At 38.7% G+C, this 23804-nt stretch overlaps 1 long non-coding RNA gene across 3 annotated transcripts in view; it reads left to right on the forward strand.

The window, feature by feature from the left end:
* Positions 1-23804, forward strand: part of LOC136304985 (uncharacterized) — a 170811-nt gene that overhangs the window by 138054 nt on the left and 8953 nt on the right. Inside the window, exons 3-4 of one of the 3 annotated variants that reach the window (XR_010724945.1) lie at positions 515-613; positions 3050-3215. The exons of 1 other annotated variant lie outside the window; for it this stretch is intronic. This is a non-coding gene — a long non-coding RNA (uncharacterized lncRNA). Of the gene's footprint in view, positions 1-514; positions 614-3049; positions 3216-18061; positions 18894-23804 lie in introns of those variants that run through there. One more of the 3 variants, XR_010724946.1, reaches the window with a different exon arrangement.

Genomic DNA, 23804 nt, shown 5'->3' on the forward strand with positions numbered 1-23804 from the left:
TTACAAAAGGAGATTTGGGCTACCAGGGTCCTAATTTAGACCTCTCATGCAAATGTTGAAACCTGCCAGGGGTTGGGGGTGGAGTCTTGCTTTTTTTGGTTTTGTTCAGTCTTTGTGCAATATAGCAGCAGTCTGGGTTACTAAACTGTGATTACTGTCGTAAGTGTAAATAATAATAATGGTTCCTGCTGTAATTTAAGATACATTGAAAACAATTTAAGGGCTTCAGTTTCTCCTTGATAGGAAAATGTGCACCATAAAGTAATATGATGCATAGGACTAGAAAAGAAAATATATTGAAAAAATAAATTAATCCACATTTAAAATAAATTATGCTCGGCAATTTTTCAATAACTGCAGAAGCAAGATATCTGGGACACTTGTGGGATATTTTAGCTTTCCTTTATTACATATTTTTAGTTTAATGCTAGTTATTGATGCTTAATAAATGCACTGCCATTAGGTCTTGGGTGTGTCAATTATCAGCTGCATTTCTTGCTACTGGTGTTTTCAGATTTGATTGTGAGTGAGGACCTCCTGGGACAGATGGTGTGGTGATATCAGCTAGTGATCTCTAACTCCAGAGGAATTAAGGATTTCCAGGCCTCACTTGGTAAAAACCTTCTCTTTGCTTTGACTTGCTGAAATTCCCTGCTTGTTTTTTTTTTGCCTGGGATTCTTGCCACGAGCCTGTGGCTGGATCAGCAGCCAGCCCTCGCTGTCAGCACCTCCTCTGGTGGCCCCTGTGCTGTCGCATTTGGTTGTTTTCTGCTCCTGCTGCCCCTGAGCACAGCCCTGGTGGGGTCAAGCGGGAGCAGAGCCCAGCCTGGTACAGCTCATTGCTCTCAGTTCTGCTCAGATGGAAGGCAGGAAGGGATGGAGCAGGACAGCTGTTCCCTTCATGGTGTCACAGCATCCCCCTGAACCCTAGAGATCACAAACCCACTTCCTTCTCTTACCTTTTAACACCAAGTTTAGCATCAAGGCCTGGCATTCTTGTGGGCTTTTGGGGAATATTCGTTTTCAGACCCATAGTGAAGTCAAATATCCAGTGTGACACTGTACCTAAGTGCATTATGTTGCATTTTAGAGTGTTTCAAATGCTTTTATTCTACAAAAGTTCAATTCGTCTCCTCTCAGAAAAGGAAAGGAAAAAAAATAAAGGTAAAAGGTCTAGGCAAAGATGCATAGGATTACACTGTGTGTGCAATTTTGCTACAATTTATAAAAAGAAGTAAATTTAATCTTTGATACACAGGAATTTTTAATATCACAAAAATTCTGATATCCACTCCAAAATTCTTTACAAATAAATTTCATTATATATATGTGTCATTCTATAATAAATGCACAGTGTAGTATTTGTTCTAATTAGAATATAACAACATTTTAAAATTCCTTTAAATACAAAAAAACACCCCTCTTGATGGGTTAAAACAGTTGGCACATAACAATGTTTTATCTGATAGATCATATATAAGTCTGTTCCAAAATACAGCTTGTGATATTTTAGTCGTGGACCATTATTTAAAAGGGAGATGAAAGAGTCCAAGCACTGCGTTGTGATTTCCCTCTTTGGTTTTCTAGGGGCACATTAACAGTCATGTTCTCTTCTACCTGCCTATTTTGGAAAAACAGATTTATTAGGGGGAGGAGACATAGGGAAACCCACAGGTGCATGCTAATCTATGTCACAGGTGACTCATGATGGGATTACTCTGCCACGCTCATAATTTCCTTCTGACTGTAAAAGTGCCATCATATCCAATTTAAGACAATAAAATGGAATTGTACACAGGAGCATCTGGTTGCCAAAGTTAAGATTGTGGATGAAATATAAGTGTAGTACAATATGGCTTTCTACAGAGCCCCATACAACCTGTCTTTGCACACTTCCAGGGGTGAGGCATCCCCAGTTTTTCTGAACAGCCTGTGCTTCACAGGAAAGAATTTTTTCCTATTTTTTTAAATGGTAAGCCTGTCTCCTCCTGTGTTAATATCTTAAATTTTTGAATTTATACTAAAGCAAACCCTAAAGTGGAAAAATCTCTTAATTACCACTAAAATCAGTATTTTTGTGCCATTTTCTTGGAAACAGTTGAACCTGCACCAGTTACATTCTTTCTCATATGGCTGGCATTTCAAACAAGACCATCTACTCACAATTAACCACAAATGCTGTGAGGGATGATTCTAAAAGTCCCTTCTTGCCTTAAAATCTATTCTTTGGAATAATCAGCACATGGGCCCTTATAAGCCTTTAGGATTGCTGCAGCAATTTGCATACTTGAAAAATGCTGATAGTATGTGCTGTAGTGTGATGATACCAAAGACTCAGATTAACCATTTTAAAAGGTTTTGCATTGTTTGAACACTGCAGTCTGCTGTAAGTATTCCTGAAATTAGGGCACTCTGCTGTGTAGGATAAGGTGGCAACATCATTTTTATCTCAGGCTTTAGGATGAACTAAAACACGTATCCTAAAACAGGTCACCTCCAACAGTGAATATAAACTAACTCCTAAATTGTTCATTATTGAGCTGACAGTCTGATTTGCGTTTGTCATGCACTTGTTAATCTGTGTCCTTAAATGAAGGCCGTGTATGGCTTTGGGTAAAATGCTTTGCAGCTAATGGTGAGGATTGGTTTCTAAAAGCCCTCCTCTAAATCATGGGTTCAGCTACAAACTGCCCAAGTCTTTAGCTGAGTTTGCATCTCAGCTGCTTGTTTGTAAACTTCCCATTCTTCTTGCACATGTTGTGGGAATGAAACCTTAAGGGACTAAAAGTTGTGCAGGTACTTCGATGATAAAAGCTATATAAGTATGTAGATAGATTAACATATGAAGGAAAATGGCATCTGCTCCAACAGTGATAGGAGTTAAGAGTCAAAATCTGACAAGATTTTTGTGCTTATTGAAGTATTTCTACCATTACCTTACTGCAAGCTTACAGGAAACATCTGCTTACAGCTAACGTTTTTATTCAGCTTATATAATTCTCTGTTTTCTGAATCAGCCACATGGTAGTGTTATTTTATTTACATATAGGTTAAGCAGACTTTGCATCTGGAAGTCAGATGGATGAAGCATAAGAGTTTGTTCATAATTATCTCAGAATGGTATGTGGTCCACTCTGCAATATGATTTGTGTGGGTTTGTTGTGTTTGGTGGGGTTTTTCTCCCCCCATGGAAAGTGGCATCATTATTTTGAAAATTCAGCCATGTCATTTTAGAGTGCTGTCCCTACTCTGATATACAATAATAATCTCTTGTAAAGAATTATTGCTAATGCTGACAAATTAGCAGAATGCCATATTGTAACTATAAATTCTGCTTGACGGGGATATTGATCCAATGTTTCTGCTTATTTTACTTGTGCTTACTTCAGAAAGAAGGAGCCTAGGGATTTACCTAGGATTGCCTAACTGTTGCCTCATATTGGAAGAGAGAAATGCTCTTCCTCACAGAAAAAAACCAGGAGTTTTAAGGGGGTTTTATGCTTCATGAGGAGCACTGGAACAGAGACTGAAATCTCCTCTACACCATGAGACCATCCGCAGTGGTCAGACAGCTCAAGTAGGAACTTCACAGGTCCCACCCGTGGGTTTGTGAGGAACTTGCCAAACCATGGCTCTGAAAACTGGTTAAGGGGAACACTTTTGTGTCCTAGGTGTGAGAGCAACATGTGAACTAGACTCTGGACTTCAGATTCAGTGAGGATCCATCAGTGAGGGGGTTTAACTGAATGCTCAAAGCACTGCACCAAGAAACTCTGTGGAGTTGGGATCTACTCATGACCAGTCCATGGACTAGATGAAGTCCAGTTATCTGTTGCAGTTCATCTTCTAAACTCTATTAATCACAACCTAAATTTTGGCTTACAATTTACTAATCTGATTTGCTCTAGATTATTAGGGTTTGAAGGCCAAGTCAGATGCCATTTGAAAGCAGTTTCCCTTGATTTGCAATTGGATTTCTAAAATGACCTACAGCCTTGCTAACATGTTTATGAACCACACATGGCTTGCATAGAGAAAAATGAAAAAATAGAGGTTTTTACAATTTTGCTAGAATAAGGTTCTTATCTTTAATTCTTTTTGACATTTAAGTTTGATGAATCTTGCATATGTATACCTTTGGGGGAAATTACATCTCTTAATTTATAAATATCTCTAATCATGTAGCATCTCTCATTTGAGAAATGGATAAAATATCAGAGGAATAAGTAGGCAACTGAACCAGTGCAATACTGAGAAATGTTGCCTGTGTTTTCTTAGTCCTGTGCCAACTGTTTGAGGTACATGGCACTGGGTATCTGTTCTTTGGTGTCATTATGGTGAAGAAAGGTATTTTAGTGAAGAAGCACACTGTAATATCAAAAAGATTTAAGTGCTCTGTCTACTTCGTATAAATGCATTTAATAAATAGTTGCTTTAAAAAGATAAAAATAAATGTCCCTCATGGATAGGATAGGATCAATTATGAAATCAAAGAATTGGTCGATGAGCTATATAAAAGGAACAGAGGCTATTGAGGAATATCTGTTAGGGTTCAGACTTACTGCATGCAATCACAATGTAAATGCAAATTCTCCAAGTATATAAGGAATTATGGCAAATCTAGTAATTGTTTCCTATCATTCTTAAACTCTATTTTTGTGCTTTTTAAAATTACTTAAAGTTGCAGAAGATGTATTTAAAAAACCCCACCCTCTGCCAGCTGCACAAAGAGGTCAGAAATAGTATATAATTATTGCTGAGCTAATTGCTGGGTGCTAACATACATATAGACATACAGTATTCAACTCAGACATTATCACAATAGTGGACAATTAGGGCAAATTCACTGACAGATAAAATGCAAATAGAATTTTTAAACCTAGTACTCTACTAGATTTTTAATTTTTTAATAATCTTAGAATAATTGTCACTTCTATCTTTAGCCTTACAAATGCAATCTAAAAGGGTGGCTACATCAGAATAACAGTTGCAAAAATCTTTTTCAGAGGACTGTGCTTAAACTCAAAACTACTTACTGTAAAAATAGTTTTAGACACAGACAGTGTGTTTTCTTTTAATATTTCTATTTTTTGAAAGAAAGGTGAGGATTAGAAAGAAGCTGTTTTTTAGAGAATTTTCTGCTGTTTAATTCCTGACTTCAAACCATCTTCTTGAATATTTTGGTAAGATATGGAATCCTTTGAAATATGTCTTTTTGTATTTTGTAGAAATAGATTAATTTCAGAATTACTTATTTTTATGTTGAAATATCTTAAGCTGTAGGAGGGATAGATGAGAAGATAACATAATTAGAAGAAATCTATGGCAACAGTCTGTGCACTTCACGAAGCTTAAGGATATGATGTCCCTTCTCAAACTTTAAAAATGTACTGTTGCAGCATAGCAATGACATGAAAAGCCAACAGTCTCATTACCCTTTTTATTTATGAATGTTGTTTTAAAAAATGTCAGAAAATGAATTCTTCTGTGCATATTTAGATATGGGTTTCTCATGGTCTTGTGTTCCAAAGAGGCAAAAAAATGAAATCTCGTCTTTGGGGTTTTGATGCAGGGGGTGCATGGCTAAGTTATACTTAAGCTTGAAAGAAATTACTGCTCTACTGATATATTCCATTTGGGGATTAATTACACATATTGGAGTTTCCTTGGAGCTTTAAAAGTCAAAGAACTCACAGGCAGCTAAAATCACTTGACAACTATTTACATGGGGTGTGTATATTAAGGAGTAAGAAATAATTTTAATTTTTGTTTGTAGAGAAGCAGAAATGTCAGAAAAAATAAAAGCTGAGGCTATTTTTAAAAGCTGACAATAGGTAAGGACAGATTTTGCTCCCTCAGGACATGTCTGTACATGCATTTAAGAACAAGAACCTTAGAGGAACTTATTTAAGGAGCCCTTCGATTGCATCTAAAAACCCCAGCTCCTTCCCAACACCTGATTTCCCCTTGTCTTGCTAATCACAAGCAATATGTCTTCAAAGTCTTCTACAAACTTCTGTTTGTTTCTTCAAAGTTTATGATTTATTTTTCACTCAATACAGTGGCTGTGATTTATTGCCCATTTCACAGAGGGAATGAGACTTAAATTGCTAAAGGTAGATGTGGGCAAAGCTGGGAGTAAACGTGTGACGATTGATTTCAGAGATAAAGGGAAGTTTTATGGGGGCTGTGTCTGATCAGGCTAACTCTACTTGGACAAGAAAAACCTTTTCAGTATGAGCTCAGAAGGATGGGCTTTGTATTGCACAATTAGCAGTGGAAAAGACACTGTGAGTTTGAAGCTGAAGGTTGTGAGATCGATCTAAATTCCATGGAAGTTAGTGAGTGTATGCCACTTGCTTTCACAGATTTCATGTGGTTTTCAAGGCTATCAGCCAGGACAATGACTTGGGGTTCTTAGTAAAAAGGGGAAGGACAGGTTGATGAAACAGGATAAATAGGTGAAAATTACCCAGCCTCTCAGTGAAGAGCAGGACTTGCCTCAGCCTAAATCTGAGATCAGATCCATTGCCTGTATGATTGTCCCCATTAAATGCTCATGCAGGTAGGACCTGATGATTTTGACTGATCAGAAATTCTGGAAGAACCCCAACTCAGCATTTGTGACTTTTTACCACTGTTCACACTACAGTTTAAAAGGGAGAAGTGCACAGTATTGAAGTGTCCTGTGCTGAGTTGGAGAATCCTTTGCATCCCACTGCACAAAGGAGGGCTCGTACAGATGTCAGGATTCAGCATCAAGAATGATGCTTTTAGCTATTTATGTTGTTCCTGTTAAGACCTTGCATCCCTCACCTGAGTGTAGTTTTCTCCTGTAGGGGTATCTGTAGTGAGCTGTTTGAAGCCAGAGGAGCTGGCTCTGCACTGGGGCAGAATTTTCCATGCTGAGGGAAAGAGCAGAGTTATTAGCTGTTAAACATATAGACAATGACCTTATTAAAATCGGTGTACCAGGGAAAGCTACTGAAGTGCACTGCCTTATTCATACAATTTAGGTGCCTTAATGAAATATGTATATGTATGCAAATTCCCAGTTATTTCACTCAACCCTGAGCAAGGTGTGGAGAGCAGAGGTTTTATGCACGCTGTTGTCTGCGTGTGCAAATGCCTGCACACTTGTTTGAACACCTGGGCCTTGGAGGAGAACTTGTTCTGCCTCCTTGGGTGGTGGTCTGCTGCTGTGCTGGCTTGTCTTTGGAAGCTGCTGTGCCTTACAGTGCCATGATAAATTACAGCCCATGCTGATTATCTGCTGTCATCTGGCCTCTGGTCACTGAAGTGAAACCAATGAAAGATCACATTTCTTCCCACTGTGCTGCTATAACACATCCCTACGATGCTGTAGGCAAAACCCTTATTATAAATTGTTTTATTCAGTCATGCTTATAGTGCCACCTCTACTGAGCCTGCAGCACAGGACATCCAGGTAGAGAGGAATAGCCTAACTTTAATTTTGGTCCACATATTCAACCCTCTAATAGCAACAGAAATTCTTTGCCTCTTTGTTTGATTATTTTTTTAACCAGGCACTGGTTTTGTGCAACTTGTCTGAAAGCCACTATCAAGTCAAAGGTTTATGTAGTTGTTTAGTAATGCTAATTGTTTGAAGGGAAATTCATTCTTATGTGCTGAATGAGAGTGGAAAGCAGTTAACTATAATGACAAAAGCCATCGTAGGAAGAGATTATGCTTTTATTACAAAACCATGCTCGGAGTGTGGCCTGAGACCAACGTGGGATACTCTGACAATGGTTTGGCAGGGTGGGGTAGGGGATAAGCTTATCTCAGAAGAGGACTTACATATAAATTTTTCTCAATTCATGAATAATAAGTTGTATTTGCTAACGTCAGACTGAACAGACTGAGGCTAGGATTATAGCCTTGCTAAGATTTTTTGCCATGTGAATCACCACTGTTAATAAAGATTTCTGCATGGCAGATGATGCCTTCATTTATACCCAACCCCAGTGTGTGCACCCTCTGGCCTTGGTTATAGGCCAGTGGGGTCAGCCCTGGCATTGAAATGTAATTATCAAGCAGTACCTGATGGACGAGCTACTTTCCAAAGCAGTCTATTTTGTTTCTCTAGTGTGAGCTCTGTAGTGCTAATAGAAGTTTAAAAAAAAAAAAAAAAATTATCAGTGAAGGAATGACTGAATTCAGGATTGTCTGTGGTGGTTGTGGCAGGTGAGGTGTCTCACTGTAGCTGTCATCTGTTAGCATTTGACCTTGTCCTGCTGCCTGGTGCACAAGCTCCTTGCCTGATAGGCTGTCTCCCAAAAAAAAACCCAAGCAGATATAGCCTATAATTACTGAAGTGCAAATATCTTTTAACACCAGAACACTGTAAAATAAGGGGTTTGGTCTTATTTTTCAGAATAGATAAAGATATGTTTCTCAATCTCTGCACCTGCAATAAAAATGGGAAAGGAAAGAACGAATGTAGAACTTGAACATAGCCTTAATGAGCAATAGGTTTTGCACTGGTCTAAACAGAAACAGTTTGAATACATAAATTGCAATTGTGCAATTATTTTAAATGCAACAGCAGATACCTGCTTAGCAGGCATCTGTATTGTGTTTATCTCAGTATTTCAGACAAATGCTGATTATACAATACTTTCTGTCTCTCAAAACCACAGATCCTTAGAGTTAGAGAGATTCTCTTGTTTTCCTTTATATCCAGAAAATTTAGCAAATAATAGCTATATTTTAATAAGCACTAGGAAAAAATACTCTCTTTTTTTAAACCTCTTAAAAGTGCCATACATTTGCACTATGATTCTTGGGATTGTCTTGTGCGGGGCTCTGAGTTGGACTTGGATGATCCATGTGGGTCCCTTCCAAATCAGGATATTCTAGCATTCTACTATGGAAGCAGGTGTGTCACAGTGGCTGTCTTTTGCCATGTACACATTTATTCTTGAATGTGGTGAGCAAACAACCCAGCCAAAGCTGCCAAACTCTTCCATCTTTTGCAAACAGAGATTGCAGTCTGGGGCTTCAGAGGAAAATAATTCCAGCGTTAAAACTGCAGGTTTTATGAGCAGTGTGGCATATTGGCACAGCTTTCACACTGACGCATTGCACCCTTGTCTGGTAATGGTTGGTATTTTTGATTTTTTACATGGAATCCCAGCTGACTAATGAGTTTCTTCCCTTGAACACTGCAGAAATCATAGGTAGAGCTGGGAAGTCACTGCTACACCTTTTGTCTTGAATGTGTCCTTAGGGAAACTTCAATACACCATAAAAGGAAAGGCAAGTTAATATCTTTAATAACTGCAATTAGTCAGAGTTTCATCGTTTCAAATCACCTGAAATGTGACACCTTCAGCAGCACTGGAGGCATCCTGAGTGTAAAACCAACTGGATCAATATCTGTTCAGAGAAAGCAGATGTATCTCTTGTCACTGGCAGTATTTCCTGAATGATCTCTGTTGCATCTTGGTCCTCCTTTCTTTCTGATCTGAAGTTTCAGTTCCTGTATAATTCCATTTTCCAGCAGAGCTTGTCTTCTTCCCACATGTTTATTACATGGAGATACCATTATTCTATTACTTAGCTTGTCTTCTCCATGTTTGATTTCTGTCAATGACATCCGGAGACGTTTGATTGACTGGTGTTAGTCGATTCTTCCTAATGGGGCTACTGGGTATTGCAGAGCCAAAGCACTTCAAAAATTCATTGGAAGCAGGAGAGGAGGACCAGATTAGTGTTTTGTGGCTTCAGAGATTGAAATTTCATAATGAAATTTAAAGAGAATATGTCTACTGTGCTCCCAAACAAGTCAATAAAGTGGAAAACACAAAATATTGGAAGCTCTCAGATATAAAGACCTATTCTATAAATGAAATGTGAGCTGGACATATATTTTCCTGTGAATGATAACCTGGATTGGTTTATTGACAAATCAGAGCCCTTAAGTGTCATGGCAGGTGGGTTATGATTCCTGTATGTTTGAACTGGTACTTCCAGCTTTTTAGCTTTGCTCTCTCTTAATCGTGGCTGTTAGAAATAGGCCTGCCAAATTTTTTTTTTTTTAAATTTGTGTAAGAGTTGAAACTATTTTATTGAGTATTTTCCAAGTATAACTATTGCTTTACTTATAGTTTGTGAAAATAAATCTTGGCATCTTTTCTAGCTGCAAAGTTGCTTTGCCCTCAGTTAATCTCTTTTCCCCCCCTCCTGTTGGGCGGGTATCATGTGCCAATAATTTCATAGCTGTGTTTTGGATAAATGCTCTACTTCTTGGTAGGAAATAGAGCAAACTAGAATACAATAAGATAATATATAGTAGGATTTTTCAATATTAGAAAAGAGATGAATTAGACCAGAATTGTTCGCTTTTCCCATTTCCTCTTTGTCGAAACCAGAAATATATTTTCAGTCTGTAGCACAAAACACAGTAAAGTGTCTCATTAGTGGTGCTACCTCCTGTTGTGATTTATGACTTCATATGGTATTTTTCTTACCAAAGCAGCTCCTTGGGAAACAGCATGTGTACATTGTTTAACAATTTGTCTTATTTTAAGATAAATAATATTTCTTATGTATTGTTGCATTATGTATTGTAAATATAATTATATATATTAGTATATTGCAGTTAAACGGTATGTAAAATTTTTTAAATGTAGGCAGCATTTTTTCATACGTCATGTTTAGGAATTGCATTTCAAAATAACAGTATGGCATCTTGTCAGTGTTGAAAGAATTTAGAATCTTTGTGTTGGATGTAGTGGATAAGATTTTACAAGTCAATAATTTTATTAAAAATATTGATAAAGCTAAAAGTTGGTTTTTTCCCATTGTTTACCAAGTATTTAGGCAGTTTTTGGTTGCCTACAAGCTCCATCAAACAAATTTATACTTTTTGAACTGAAACTCCATGTGATTAAGACTGAAATAAGTGCCAGATTCAAAGTGAATTATTATGACTCCTCGTATACTTAAATGGAAACCACCTATAAATCCTGATTGATGAGTGCAGAATATTATGAAATAAATTTCATGCACTTCTTCATTCTACATATTATAATTTGCAGAGTATCAGAAAGACCTTAGACCTGTAAGCATAAACAAGAAATAACCCTCAATATAGAAACAGGAATCTTGGACTTACTTTTCTTGTTTTATTGGTGTGTTTCTTTTACTGCACTAAGGCGGTTATTATAGTGTATTGCTATACCTTGAGCCTTCACATTGTCTTATGCCAGAAACAAAGCCACTAGTTGGTTATGAAGAAGAGAGGCACTCTTTTGTGGGTGTTTATCACCAGCAAAAACCAAAATGAACATAGTATTTGGGGACTGGCATGCAGTGATAGTCAGAACATCTCATTTGGTTATATTTCTGAAGGGGGGATAGAAATAGTTTTTCACAATACCTGCAGTGGAAGTGCAGACTGTGCTCTGGGCAAGCACTGGTGTCTTAATCCCTGGAAATCATGTGAATTGGAAGGATTTTCAAATACGTTTTTTTGATTTAAGAAGGCTCTGTATTTATTTGGCATGGTATTATGCTACAAGTATCCTAAAATGTTGCTTCCATTGGTGTCCGTGGCTAACAGAAATCCCCAGGAGGTTTCCACAGATATTTAGAAAGCCCTAAGCTGAAAGTATTTAAAATCAAAACAATTTTCATGCCTAAAAAGAACTGAATTAATTATGGCCCACAGCATCTTGGACCTCTTTATATGGTGAGGGAGGCAGCAGAAAAATATTCTTCATGCCTTCAATGAAGGATGTGATATTTCCATCTTGTAGTGGTGTTGATTATATTCCTTTTGCAAAGTTCATTTAGTCATGGGCATTTTCATGCTGCCTGATGCTGGCTGTTTGGGATCTTTGGGATGATGGAAGAGGAGATTGGTAGGAAAAAAAGTAATATTGGTAACTTCTTAGGGGGAGGGAATGGATATTTCAGCTTCTGTCTCCATTCCTTCACATCTTAGTCATGACCATCTAAACAGCCTTTTCTGTCTATTTCTGAAAGCTCTGATTCTTTTTTATTTTGATAGTCCAGTGTTATGAAACTGGAAGAATGACGGCTGCTAATCTTTCTGAGCTTCTCCAAGTGTTAAGACAATTCTATAATTATAAAGTGCCAGGATATACAATGAAAAACGTCTGAATGCTGGGTTGGATTGGAGCGCTATTTCTTGCAGTTGCTGAGGGATCTTGAGGAAGTCCATAAACTTCCCTGTAGTGAAATGGAATCTGGAAGGCAAGTAAAGGGCCCAAGAACATGTCAGTAGGCAAGCAGCTGAGGCCTCTGCCTCCTACAGTCTAAAAGCAGCAGAGCTCTCCAAAATATAACCCTTACAAGACCTCTGATATTCAAGCTTCCGTGAAATTGTTGGTGCTATTTATTCAAGCCTGAGGGTTTTAACCAAGTTCTTATAAAAAGCATCCTTTTGTGCCTGATACTGATCAGTAAAATGAAGAAAAAGTAGGGAAAGGAAGAGTGACCAGATAGCTCATTATATCAACTACAGATTAAACTAACTTGGACATATTTTTTCCTGAGTTTCTCACTAGTGATTTGTCATTTAGGTTGCTGGTGTATACTGCCTCTGAGTAAACATCTTAACAATTCTGTTAATTACAAAGAACCTCTGCATTCATTAATGTTGTAGGCATTTATAAGCATAACTTCAGCTTAATCGTAGCTGCTGCCCTTTGGCTTCATGAGCAGAATGAGGGAGAAAATATACAACTGCTAATTCATCCTGAATGCTGCAGGCTTTTCTCTTGACTTCGTCTCATGAACACTAAATTAGAACTGTATATACATAAGGTGAAGGCAGCAAGGGCACTTGTAAGTGTGGGAATCTTTGGTCTGAGAAATTACTTTTTTTACTGGAGTAAGTTGTAGGAAGGGTATTTGGAAAACCATAATATAAGGAAAGGCGAAGAGGATTTTTTTAAATGAGGAAAACTCTAAATTATCTCAATAAATTTATCAAATATACTTTTCAGAGAAATAAGAGGAAGTAATTAAGCGTGTTGAACTCACTGCTAGGACCTATGGTTGTGGAGAAAAGCATAAATGAATCAAAAAAGGAACTAGACAGTCATCGGGGCATTTATTTCACATGGGATTGTTTTGCCTCTTGTACCTGTCAGAGGAGTTTTTGCTGTAATAGTAACAGAGATAAAGGTGGACTTTAGACTGGTTAATTTTCTGTTTCCATTACTGCACAGTCAAAGCATGAAAAAGAATTAAAAATCAGTCCTTTTACATCTCTAAAACAGGATGTTGACTTAAAAATCATGATACTCGAAAGAAAAATAAATGTTGGGTTTCTTTTATTTGTCTTTTTGACGTTTCATCCTACAAAGTTTATATAATCTTAAAACCGTATCTCTCCTCTGGAGCCATTTTAACTCTGGAAAATTGAAATTCTTATGAACCTGGAAATGAGGGAAATGAGTGGAAAAAAACCCACTAAATTTCATAAGAAGGGACAACACTTTCTCTGTGTTTCCTTGAAGGTCTGCCTGCTCGCTCCTAATATAATCCTAAGTGGATACAAAACCTTACCTTTGTAAAATAAGGCAGGAAACCATCATCAGAGTGGAAGTCTGGGCACTTCAGGCATTGGGCTGAACCAAGCACAGCCATGACCAGCAGCTGTGGTGGTTTTCCTTTTGCTCCAGGGTGGTCCTGCCTTTCTCCTGCTGTATCAGCTGAGCTGCTACTCAGGCAGTACCTGATTCTGCTGAGCTGCTGGAGGCTCACGTCAGGGCTGGCAGAAAGTTGACAGAAACTCATCATACCTTCCAAAAGCCACTGGTTTCATTAATGCTGAGAAGAAAAGGTATCTAGGCTGGGTTGAATTCTTCTGCAGTATAGGGAACAAGGGGATATTTTTAATGATGCCTGTCACCACTGGGAACAGTTTTCCCCATAGCAGCTGACTTACTCATGGGTGGGGGTAGAAGCCAGGATAGTGTGATAAACTTTCAGGGGATTATAAGATTTGAAAGCAAGACAAAGACTGAAGAAGGGATGTGGGAGGCTGCAGAGAGGGCCAAGACAATGATCTGTCAAAAGTTCTGAGGTGTGACTGATACTGTCACATGTTTTAGACATTGAAAGTGTTTGCTTTCTGATACAAAACTTTTAAGTTAGTGAATTTACTTTATGGCACCTGAGGAGAGTGGGGCTGGGGGTTGTTTAGTTTAAGGTTTTCTTATTGTCCGGAGGCAAAAATCGTGAAACCTCTGGGAACTCCTAAGATTTTCTGGTTCTTTAACACATTACATGGTGCTAGCAATCAAAACAAACATGAGTGTCTGCCCTGCCTCATTTCAGTAACATTTGGGAAAGAAATAGGAGAAATGGTGTTTTAGTTATTAGCAATGAGGTGGGTGATTGAGAATGGCTTGATGGAGAAATTTAACAGAAGCCACAGCTTAGTGACTCTATGTGACAGATACTGACCTAATTTTTTGGCAACTAAGAGCCATAAACATCATCCTTGATGTATCAGACTCAGCATCTGGTAGGCTGTCTTATAACTTTTAAAAATTAATGCAGAGAGGGATAAAGAACTGTACATCAGCATGTGTTTGTTTTCCGTCTAAATGCAAATGTTACATCCTCTAACAAGCCCATAAATATATTGTAGAACTTAAAAGATCTTTCGTCATTGATATGGTCGTGGTGAAATCCCAATATTTCCTGGTTTGTGATGTGACATACTGTTTGTTTAAAAAAAAAAAATCTCTGAACATATATCAGATGTTCATGATTGTCTCCACCAGTCAAAATATCATTCTTTATTCAGATGAACAAGCAAGGCTTTAGATTTATTAATACCATCCTTTTAATGTTCCACTGAAAAGGGCATCATGTCTGTGGTTGGAAATGTGATAACTTCAGGGAATTTGTGACCAACATTGCTTTGTCATTCTAAAGACATTGATTTTTTTATTTATTTATTTAAATCTACAGCACAAGGGTTTTTGGCTCACTGATTTGACTGCTGCATGCTTATATGGAAACAACAAAATGCCAGAGTGTAGATGAATTCAAGATTTTGGGCACACTAAAGCAGGCACTGGGCATCTCAAGATTGTTTGAGCAGTCTGAATGTCAAAAATCTTTCTCACTGTATCCTTCAAGAAAATCCAAAATTTTACACGGAAAGTCTTTTTTTTTTTTTTTTTTCTTTTTTCTGATCCGGTATCAGCAGAGTAATTTTGTATCTTAAATACAAACATTTGGAGATGTAGGTAGTAGCTCTATTATTTCTGTGGCAGTAACACCTATTACAGGAAAAATTGACTGCAATCTATTATTTTAGGAATGTGTGCATAACTGAATGCCCCCTTTCTCTTTCCTTCCCTCTCCACCTTGTAGTCCTGCCCCTTGGATTTTGGAGATTCTGAGGATAGGTAGTGTGAAAATATAAAATGCATAGCTGCTCTGTGCAGTGAAAAGATTGCTGCTACTGCTAAAGATTTGTTCTTCCTGTTTGCTACTTAAAAAGGAAAAAAAGAAAACAACATGCAGGGTTCTTCCCATGCAATAATTCAGAAACGCTGCAAGTAATTAGTGTGCTGAAGCTTGTATTTTAGTTTAAAATATGAAGTAAAGCCTGAAGAAAATGCAGTGCAAAGTCCTGAGCAGTGGCACAGTGCAGAGCAGGAAATCTCCTGCACACAATAGAGATTAAATGCTCCCTGTGCATACTGTATTCTGCTCAGCCCTCTGCGTTCGGAGCTGGGACCGTGGCAGTCGTTATCTCCAGCAGGTTCCTTGGTGATTTTCAAGCCCTGCACTACCTACCCAAGTGGCAGTGACACCAGCTTTCACTGAAGCCTTATTACTCTTAAAAGAGCAATTTGGTTGGTTGCACAGCTATTAGGATCAGACAGTCAGGCTTAAAGCTGTCAGTACAACTGCTTCTCATCTTTTTTCACAATCCTGACATCTTCTCTCTTTTCTGCTGGACACAAGCATTACTGTATTTATCATTTTCAATCAAGCTCACGCTGCAAGCTGAGGAATATATTCCCACAGAAACCAAAGTGAGGAGCAGAAATTATTTTATAGCTGCTGTAGTAGCAGCAGTGCTGGCTGCATGTTGTGTGGGAGAAATCGGATCAGTGAGAAATGTGGCTTTCCTCAGGGCTACATCATTGAAATATTACTTCAACGTCTGAGAGGAGCAAAGCTACTCCTTGCTCTAATTTTTCAATGATTAATCACTCTCCCCTAAGTAAACACAAAGTGGGGGAGAAGATGTGAGATTTTTAATTTTTTTTTTCTTTTTTTATATTTTTTTTAAAAATAACTTGTGGAAATGTTATCATCACTGAAACGGGGGAAAATCACTATGCTTGAACTTCTTTTCATTTTGATGTTGCTCTTCTCTGGACCAACCCTGAGCAAGCTTAGCAGGACCAAAGGCAAACACTGGAAGGGGGGTAAGTGGAAAGGAAAAGTTTTGTGATGGATGTTTGGGTAAGGTACTAAAAAGCTGTATTGAAAGTAATCTAAGGAGAATACCTCTGCTATTTTGAGTGACTCAGATTTCAGGTTGCTGTGTGGGCTTGCAGGAGGATGCTAAAAAGAGAGCATGGAGTTTAATTTGTTTTCTTGTTAGTTTGCTTGGCTGACTGTGTAAGGTATGTATCCCTTGCAGGAATTTTGCTTTGCATTGTACCATTAGCAGAATAATGTTTAGGGCCTTGATGCAAATAAATGCATGCCATTTATAATTTTTAGTGGTTTTTCTGGATTGTGAGAATTCAGCTTGTTCTTTTTATTATGGAGGCTCTGGGACTCTTGTGGCTTTATTGGAAGTGATGTTAACCCTGTCAAAGGGGGCTACCGTGTTGGAGAAGAAGAGAGAAAGAAAACAAGCAGCCTATTTTGAGTGCAGAATTGTTAGTATATGTGGTAAAAATGACTAGACAGACTTTTTTTTTAGAGTACATGGATGTTGTGAAATGCACTGCCAGCAGCACTAATTGGCTGACTGGCTATGTCAGTGTTGATGTGTTAATAAAGATAAATTGCATTAACTTTATCGAAAGAAATGCTGTGTTGAGAAAACACTTATGATTTTTGAAGGCAGCAATCCATTTTTCTCTTCTGTTAAAAACTGCTGAGAAGATTTACCCTGTGTGTGCTGTGAGCAGTTCACTAAATGTGCCTTTTCATAAAGTTCACTTTGTTTTGCTTCCTTGCATGACATTTGTTTATGGAAAACACAGGTTATTGAGGTCTCATAATCTAATATAGCTCAGTGAGCATAAATGGTATCTCATAAATATTTGGACTGAGGGACTGTGGATTGTAGATTGTTTGATATTTTCTCCCTGGTTGTTTCTTGATGTTGCTGATTGGAGGCACCCCCAGGATTTTTTTTACCTTTTTTTTTTTTTTCCCCCTTACAAGTGTTGCCACAGCATGGTGTGTTTATCACAGCTTTAATAGCACTTCCAGTTTTTCTCTGCTGTCAGTATTGTGATCTGAGGTTAAAGAGAAGCATCAACATTAAAAAGAAGTTTTAATAATTTATCACAACATCTCAGCAGGAGACTCCTCCCTCCCCCCCCTTTTGTTGCATTTAATCTTCCACCTTCTGTACCTTCAAGGGAAAAGTTGCAGCACACGCTTAACCTGGATTGTTAATGCAGCACATATGTCTGAAAATTATTTCCTGGTCCCGTAAATCACATTATCACATGTATCTCACAGTGCTGCTGCTGGGTATCCTCATTGTAAATTACAAGCTGTTATTTACTCTGGGCAGCATGACCTCTTCTCAGAGGTATGTGACTTAGGAATATATGTCACTGTCAAGTTCCTGGGATTTAAGGAATGCTGTTAACTTTTTTCCCTTTCTCCCATTTTCAATTAAATCTGGTAAATGAGGGCTGGACTGCTTTGGTCTCTTACCTACTCTCAGGCAGAGGTAAAGAGCTGAATTTTTATCAGGGGTAGAAAATAACCTATGAACCTGACTGCAGAAAATATCTTAATATGGGCTTTTGCTGTTCTACGAAATGTTTTTTTGCAGCTGAAACAAAACATAAGGAAGATACCTGTTTCAAGGAGGTTAAGAAGCAATTTGTCTTGTTTGCTTGGAGCTCTGAATCAGCAGAAACCTGGGCATACCTGCTGTCCTGTGGTATTGCTGTGAGTGCTGTGTGACTTGAAGAGGATGCCTGCTTTCTGGGGAAAGCTCCAAGTTCAGGATGTGTCAGAACACAGCTGTTGTAATGTTATGTAGTCCGAGTGTTTCTGACCTCCAAAACAGAACATGTGCACCTCCCCTTTCCATTAACCATTGAGGATCAGCTGTTGCTTTTATCTCAGTGACGAGATTAGTTTGTGTTGGTGTGCACGTGGAATTCATGGTGTCGCTTGGTGAGAGGTCAGCACTCAGACTTCTCCACTGCAGCTCACTGGGAAGTCCATCCCAAAATGGCAACAGAGATTTGGTTTTATTTTTATTTTTAAGAGATTCCAGACAGCCGGAGCCCTGCATACCAGCTTCCAGCTCTGTTGTTCAGCGGGGAAGGTTGAAGCTGGTTATGTGCAGCTGGAAAGGAATTGCATGACTCATTATGCTGAAGTGAGTTGCATGGTGGATAGCAACAGCTGATTTAGACCGTCCTCTAGCTCTTCCATACCACATTTTGTTTCAAAAGGGCTGCAAAGTATAGGCATCTTTGGAAAATGTTGGTATCTGTGTAGGCCTTGTGTCTATAGGCCTGGCCGTGATCAGTGCAAGTTAGTGAATCTGGAAAATTTTTTCGTAAAATAAATAAAAACTTCACTGCTGAATTTATAAGCTCTGAGAAGACACTTTCTGTGGTCTTTCTGTATAATTCTGTATTTATGACAAAACCAGCTCTTTTCCACCTGTATTTTTCTCCTCGGAATTCACTGGACACAAGAAAAATGGTCACCCACATAGAACTAACAGAATGGAATTATGGATGGAAAACTGCTCCTGATGTAGTTGCAAGGTTAGGTGTCAGGGAGTGAAATGAGTCCTGTGTGTGGGTCCAGAGAAATACAAAGACACCATTTTCTTTTCTAGCTGTTTATGTCTGCATGCCAGAAAACCTTTCAGAACGATCCATTGGAATGCAGTCTCTAAATGTGCTTTAAACTGGGATTTATAAACTAATGATCAAGATAAACTGGAGTCTAAAAGCACAACCTGGAAGTACAAATCAGCTGGAGTATCTTTTTCCCTTTAAGCTGAAATAACACACCATGGTTCAAGTTTAAGAAGGATTTGTAATAAGGACACCAAAAAACTGGGAAAAGGAAAATATTAAGTATTGTTTGAGTTTATCTTAAATAAGAAGGCAGATTTGAGGTGTTGCTAATGCCTGTCCCCTTCTGAATTCCTCTGTTGCATTTCTTCAACAGTGTTTTCCGTTTGTCATATATCTTGGTCATACGTAGGGGGGTGGGGGAAGGTTTGAGTGTACCCAGGTAAACAAATGCATGTGGATATGCTTTGTGTCTGTCCAGTGGCATCTGGGAGAATTTGTAGGCTGGGAAGTAAGCTGCCCATTTGTTTCTAACTGTGTGGAAGGCTGTGTGGCAGAGAAGTTCAGAGAGAGAGAGAGTGAGACCATTAGGATAGCCACCAGTCTTGGAGGACATAATAAAACCCTTACTCATCTTGGAAACAACTCATGCATTCCACTGGGGGGAAACTCTGCCCATTCAGGCTGCTGGGCAGCTTTGAAGAGTCTGACTCTTCACACAGTGGTCTCTGTGACAGGATCTGGTCCTTTTGCCAGGGCAGCACCCACCCCAGCTGAGAGGTGGCTCTGGGGTGGTCCTTGGGGTGAGCTGAGTCTCAGGAGGGCTACAGAGAGACTCTGTGCACACCCCAGGATGCCCTGGCATGAGAGTCCTCTGTCATCAGTGCTGGCAACGCCTCTCAAGCAAAGAAAAAACCTTCTGTATTGTATGGGAGAGGAGTTGGAGATGAAAAGACTTCAGAGGGAAAGGACCACATCTAGGGCTGGAAAATTCAGGTTAAAGAGTGCCTTCTCCCCAAAGCCTTGTTTGTTCACGTCTCCTTTGTGCTTCACCAAAAGAATTTCCATTTTGGGAACTCAGAGTGACGTGATTTACTTATGATCAAATTGTAGAAATAAAAATAAAATGCAACCACGGGGCATCACCCCACAGAACTATATGAGGTGGTGCCTGCCCTTACTGTCTACAGGGAAGTGAAGCAATAATCTCTTTAATGACTAAATCAAAGTTTATTATGCCAGTGGTCCAGCCTTATATTTCAGTTCCAATTTCAGCTCTGCTGCAGTTCAATCATTTTTATAGCAAAAGGTACCAGTGTTAGAAATCCTAAGTGTCTCTGGCAAGGACTTACTGGTGAGGGTGATACAAAGCTGTGTGCCTCAGATTCAGTCTCTCCACAGATTGATCAGCTCATGTATTATTTAGGGTGCATGTGGTACAACAACACTAGTTTAAATGTTAAATAAATGAAAGCAGATAGGAGGCGTTTACATGGACCCAGGTCGCCTGGATTTCAGTGTGACTAATTGTGAGGCATGAGGGGTCTGGTTGGATGTGGAGCTTTTGACGTGTGGTTGAGTTGCAGCACTTGTAGAGCAGATCCAGCTGTGCTGGGATGATTCACTGTTTACTTTATGTGATTTTAAGCATAACACTTTATATAGTTTGCCGTTTATCTAATTTAAGTAATTTATTTCATGTCATTTCAAGGATAAACTGCATGAATTATTTTTTAATATCATGCTGTATGACTAACAGTATTTCTTAAATAATGAAAGATTAAATATGCTGCCATGCTCTTTTCCATTGGAAAAGCTTATGAAATGCTGACCAAAAGTTTCAGATTCAGGGTCCTAAAAGTATCTCCCTGTGTTTCACATAAGCAACCTGATTTTGAGTAGTAAGAAATTCACAATTTTTTTAACTTCAGAGGAAGCTCGATAGATTTGAGGAGGTGGCTTGTGCATAGCTAAGGATCTAAAACTCTAATTTTAGAAACTGAGTACTGTAAGTGTGGATCTGCAGTTTTAGTTTGACTACAAGTATATAAAGCATATGACTACACACAGTATGTGATTTGATGTGCTAAAGGATGTTCTAATAGCTTTGCTTCGAATATTCTTGAAAGAAAAAAGGAGGTTTATTTGGATACAGAGTGACTGTGAAATTAACTGGGTTTTATTTAGTCTTCTGTTTTCTTTAAAGTCTAGATTCAACCTCTATCCTGTGATAACAAACAAGTTTTTGCACCTTCTTTTACACCACTTTCTTTAGAGTAGAATCTGAATTCAAAAGGGCTCTGGGGATGCATGAAGCTTCCTGCGCATATTTTGTTGGAATAAATGTAATATATATTTATTCCTTTTTCATCTCTTTGAAGACATTTGAAATACTTTATGGAAGTTTGGCAACCTGTATTTAGTCGCATACATGCAGAGGCAATGGAGATGGGGCCAATGGAAAACTGAGCTTGTGAGAGTTTTCTTCTCAGCTGCAGGGGAGGGAAAACGATATGGCTTTTTCAGTCACAAGGGGAACAGTGTGGGGGAAGTGCAACATCTGCTTAAGAGCAGACCAGTGCTGCCACAAAACTAACCAGAAGCAAACAAATCATGGGCTGGGAGAGTGTTTCCAGTCACCATTGAGAAGAGGTTGCCATCCTTTGCAGATGGACTCAGACTGAGCCAGGTTTTCAGTCTCCTTCAACTTCCAAGAGTCCTGTCTGCAGGATCTCCCTCTGAGTCTTCCACTGGCGCTGGTGCTCCTGCACATCTGCTGGCACCTCTGCTCAGGGAGCTGATCCAGGTTGGAACTGGACAGATAAGAGAGGATGGCACTCATTCAGCTGATGGCATTAATTATCTGATGTGACCCTCTTCGTTTGCACACTCTTGGGTCACAGGGGAGCTTGTTACAGAAGGGGGATATGGCCACAAAGGAAGAGATTGGGATCGTGGTTTGATTTAGGTTAGTTCAAGTTGACACATGACTTCACCCTGTAGCTCCAGACTATCCAGAAAAAAATATTAATAAGGTGGCACCTTCCTTTGAATCCTATGTCCACATCCCGTGCTTGGAGTATTGCTTGAAATGTTTGCTATCATATTAAAAAGTATGTTGATCAAACAGTTATGAACCAAAAGGAATATTTAAATAACACTTCATCCACCATGCATACAGGCTCCTCTCCTTTGGTTATTTGCCTTTTTTTTTTTTTTTTTTTTTTTTGGTGTTGAACAGATTTTGGAACAACCATAAAGCATCACTGACATTAGAAAACCAGCAAGCACAAGTATATTCTCTTTACTTTTGTCCACAAATAAAATGAATGTGTGTACATTGCCTTTAGGTGTTAAAAGAGCACAGATGAGATGTGCACTTTCAAACTGATGAACAGGCTTAAACACATACCAGAATGGCTGAGAAAATGTTATTTTGGCATTCCCTTTCTACAATTTTTCAAAGAAAATGTTGTTCATCAGTTAAACACCATTGATCTTTTACATCAAAGCATGATCTCAGGAATACTCAGAGCACATTACTTCTTTCAAGAGCCATTACTAATATGGCTCATGAAAATAATAATCTCATGAAAACTTCTTTCCTTAGTACATTCAGAACTGGGGGCAGGGATGTATGATGCTTTTACAGATTAGCTAGTTTTGGTAAATGTTGCTTGAACCACCCAAATGTAAAGCTCTTGTTTTAGAGCTTCTGTTCAACAGTGAGAGTATCTTCAAAAGAAATTACTTTTTCAGTCATTTATATTTGAATCCTAAAATCTTGTTCTTGGATGAGTTGTGTCATGTTAGCTTTCATCCTAGCACAGATTTCATCCTACTAGGTTTGAAACTGCATCAGCTTCACTAGATAAATAGTAAAACAACTTCATGGTTGCAGAACTATATTGCACAAAGAAGTGAAGTAATTTTTTTTTCTAAGGTTTTCCCTCAAAACCAGTGTTTTTCCATTACTGTGTTTCCTTGCATGACCAAACTTAAAATAAAGGAAAAAATGAGAGAGAGAGAGACAAAATTCAGTTTTGTTTCCAGAGATGCTGATCACTCAGCAGAAACTCCCAATGACAAGGACTCTCGGCCCACATAAAAACCAGTTTTCATATGCCTAAATGTAACCCTCCTCTTTACTCTGGGCTCCTACATCCTCTGAATGCCAACACCCCTCACACCGTTCCTGCTCCCTGTCAGCCTAAGACACAACCCTGTGGTTTCTGCACTCATATAATTTGTGAGGAGACATCACCAGGGAGATTCTTGCTGTGGTTCCAAGCATGGATGGGTCTGTGGTGGTCCATGAACAGAAAATGAACAGAAAATTCTTCACTGTTGTCTTGGTTTGGGAAGACAGGTATCTGTCAGGTAATAAAAAAACCCCAAACAACTGGAGTTTCTTTTGGAATGGAGAGTGTAACCCACCCCCCCCCCCCCTTTTTTTTTTCTTTTTCAATTATAAATTACAATCAGAGGCTCTTAGGCAAAGATTTGGGAAATAGGAATAGCAGTTCTTTACTAGTATGTATTACAAAGCAAACAAACACAAAAAAAACCCCACCAAACAACTACAGCATTAATAACAAACAAAAACAGTACCAAGAACCTTGAGGGCTTTGTTTCACAAAACCCAGGGCAGTTTGGTTTCGGTGTCCCTGCAGGATCCTCAGAGCACCAAGCTGAAACAGTGGAAAGTCTCGGGCTGGTAGCTGGGATGGCAGGATGTCCCGGCAGCGCAGG

Source organism: Chamaea fasciata, unplaced genomic scaffold (assembly GCF_029207755.1).
Source record: "Chamaea fasciata isolate MVZ Bird 193981 ecotype frontalis unplaced genomic scaffold, bChaFas1.0.hap1 SCAF_2, whole genome shotgun sequence".
Taxonomy (NCBI): Eukaryota; Metazoa; Chordata; class Aves; order Passeriformes; family Sylviidae; genus Chamaea; species Chamaea fasciata.